Source organism: Fukomys damarensis, unplaced genomic scaffold (genome assembly GCF_012274545.1).
Source record: "Fukomys damarensis isolate Sample0158 unplaced genomic scaffold, DMR_v1.0_HiC HiC_scaffold_35, whole genome shotgun sequence".
Taxonomy (NCBI): domain Eukaryota; kingdom Metazoa; phylum Chordata; class Mammalia; order Rodentia; family Bathyergidae; genus Fukomys; species Fukomys damarensis.
In genome coordinates this window covers 38,584,471-38,587,088 of record NW_022900947.1, presented here as the reverse complement: position 1 = coordinate 38,587,088, position 2,618 = coordinate 38,584,471, and the positions used below count along the sequence as shown (strand labels likewise).

At 39.8% G+C, this 2,618-nt stretch overlaps 1 protein-coding gene across 7 annotated transcripts in view; it reads right to left on the bottom strand.

Annotated features, from left to right (window-relative positions):
- Positions 1-2,618, bottom strand: part of Dcun1d4 (defective in cullin neddylation 1 domain containing 4) — a 79,296-nt gene that overhangs the window by 7,495 nt on the left and 69,183 nt on the right. The gene's annotated exons all lie outside the window — the stretch shown is intronic.

The following is a 2,618-nucleotide window of genomic DNA, read 5'->3' as shown; positions in this document are numbered from 1 at the left end:
ATATATATATATATATATATTATGCTAACAAACTCAAAGAGTACAGCAAAGACATCCAAAAGCTCTTTGCAAGAAATTAAAATAGCACACTAGCAACAACAATCCTGTGTTCTGCTTGTGAAACATCAAAGAGTAAGGGGCAAACCAAGACATTTCTGTATTCCAAGGTCAAACAGCTTGCCAAAGCCAACGAGTATCCCTAGAAGACCGTCAAGGTTAAAGGAGAAGGAAATGGAAAACTTCCTTCCTACTTATCTCTTGACCCAATACGTATACGTAAGTATTTTTATGAGCTTTAATTTTCTAAGATAAAAGGAAAACAATTTTGTCTTTTCAAATAATAACAGAAACTGGACAGGCTTGGATGTACCAACCCTCCACAACACACAGCTGAACGCTCTACTTGGCCTTAAACAACAGAACAGTATCGGGCCTCTAATAATGCAGATGCAAAACCAAAAGGGCCTATATGAAATATTCTTAAACTATGTTTTTCATATGGAATAAATGTACTCCTTAAGCTGAAGACCAACAACAGCTGAAATACAATAGAAAGAATAATGAAGCTTTGCTAAGGTTTGAAGTTCTAATATTTTAAAAATTGTCTTTGTTTATTTAAGACTGTTCCAGTGTAGGCCCTCTGGTAAATTGAAAATTAACCTTTTTTACCCCTAAGTAGCACAAATGACTTACGATACAAAAACAAACAAAGCGGGGGTTAATTATAAATATGCAAGTATAAGTAAATTACAAAAATGAATCTTTAAAGATTTAGGTTCTACCACCTGCCTCCTAAGCACAAGGACCCAAGTTCAATCCCCAGTACAAAAACAAATTTTTTAATTCTTCACAAAATGATAAATCAAAATTGTTGCATGATAGTCAAACTCCAGAAGAACCCCACTGTCAGATATTTTTCTAGCCCGGTTGATCCCACCACTGAAAGTTCCACATGGTCCCTTCTCAACAATTCAATCCCCCTCCCCTTTTTTGAGACAGGGTCTTACTATGTAGTTGAGACTGACCTGGAACTCACTATGTAGCCCAGGCTGGTCTTGAACTCAGCGATTCTCCTGCCTCAGCCTCCCCAGTGCTGGGATTACAGGCATGCGCTACCACGCCCGGCTTCTAGTTTAGCTGTTTTACCTGAAGGAGGAAGATACAATGGCTTTGTGTGATCGCTTACACTCTTCTAAAGTCACCTTCTCAGACACATAATAGAAGCAAATGGCACTTACTGTTGGAACACTGAACACATCAAGGGGCTGACTAGTTTCATTTAGTAACAAACCCAGATCATTTCTCAGTAACACCCCCACCCCAGCATCTTTTGCCTCCGAAAGACCCCTCAGTTCAATTGCTTTAATGCCTATTTTAGGGATGCAAAGACAAGGGCACACCTCCCAGAGCTCTCCTGTGCTTCTCCTTTCTCACTCTCCTCACCCTGACAACCTCTTTCTTTCCATCTAGCTGCTTTGCTTGACCCAACTTCTGCCCAAGTCCATCTCACCACTTCACTAGGGCTCCTCTCTCAACTTCTGCACTCCAAGCCACAAACTTCTCAGTCTGTCCCTTTCTTATATCAGGGCAGGACTGTACTGCTACAAAAAAGTCCTATTGCTCATGGTCTCTGCTCTCACCTGGCCTTCACTGCTGCTAATCAGTACCTCACTCGACCTGACATTTACCCTTTTCTGAATGCCAGATGTCAACTGTTCCATGACTTTCACAGCAACTTGCCTCCATCACTGAGAATGTAAAAAATCAAATGCACTGATATTTACTAACTATTCTCAGATCAGAGGGGAAATTATTATCTCCTTCTCTGTATCCAATCTTATCCTCACTAGGTTCTTTTCAAAAAAGAAACCAAGGCTAATGTGATACATGCTTGCAGTACCAAGTGCTTAGGAGGCTGAGGTGAGAGATTACTTGAGCAACACAGGGAGATCTCATTTCATAAAGAAAGGAAAGGAAAAAGGAAGCCCCCAAAAAACATAACCCCAGTAAGAATGCCATACAATCAGTATCTGCTTATATAATAAATACAACTTAAATTGAGAGGAAAAGAACCTATGGATAAAAATACTGAAATAAAATTCCAATTATATGAGAGAACCAACCATTTCAACTCCTGAAGTTTTATCTTTACCAGTTTCTGCTAACAAGACAGCAGGATGGTGACGAGCCAGGGAAGGCAGTGTGGCTCTGTGGAGAGCACTGGCCTGCACGGCTAGGGCAGACCTCCAGCCCTTAGCTTCCCCTTCTCTCTGGCTCTGTGTCACCCCTATATACTGATAAGACTGGACCAAGTGACTTCTCAGATTATTTTCAGGCTCTGAAGTTTCATTTTTCTAAGATATCTACAAAATTATAAATGTAAGTCAAAGAAAAATAATGAGAAAAATATACAAGTGTATAGCCAAGTACTACTTTTAACTAGCTATAAGTCTCAAAGGTTAAGGGCCAGGGATTTAGCTCAGTGGCACTGTGCCTGAGACGCCTGAGTTTGATCACCAGTACAAAAAAAAAGTTTCAAAGGTTAGGAGAGAAATGATGACCTATTGGGACTTTTTTTTTTTTTTTTTTTGTTTTTTTTTTTTTTGGTTACCGGGGAT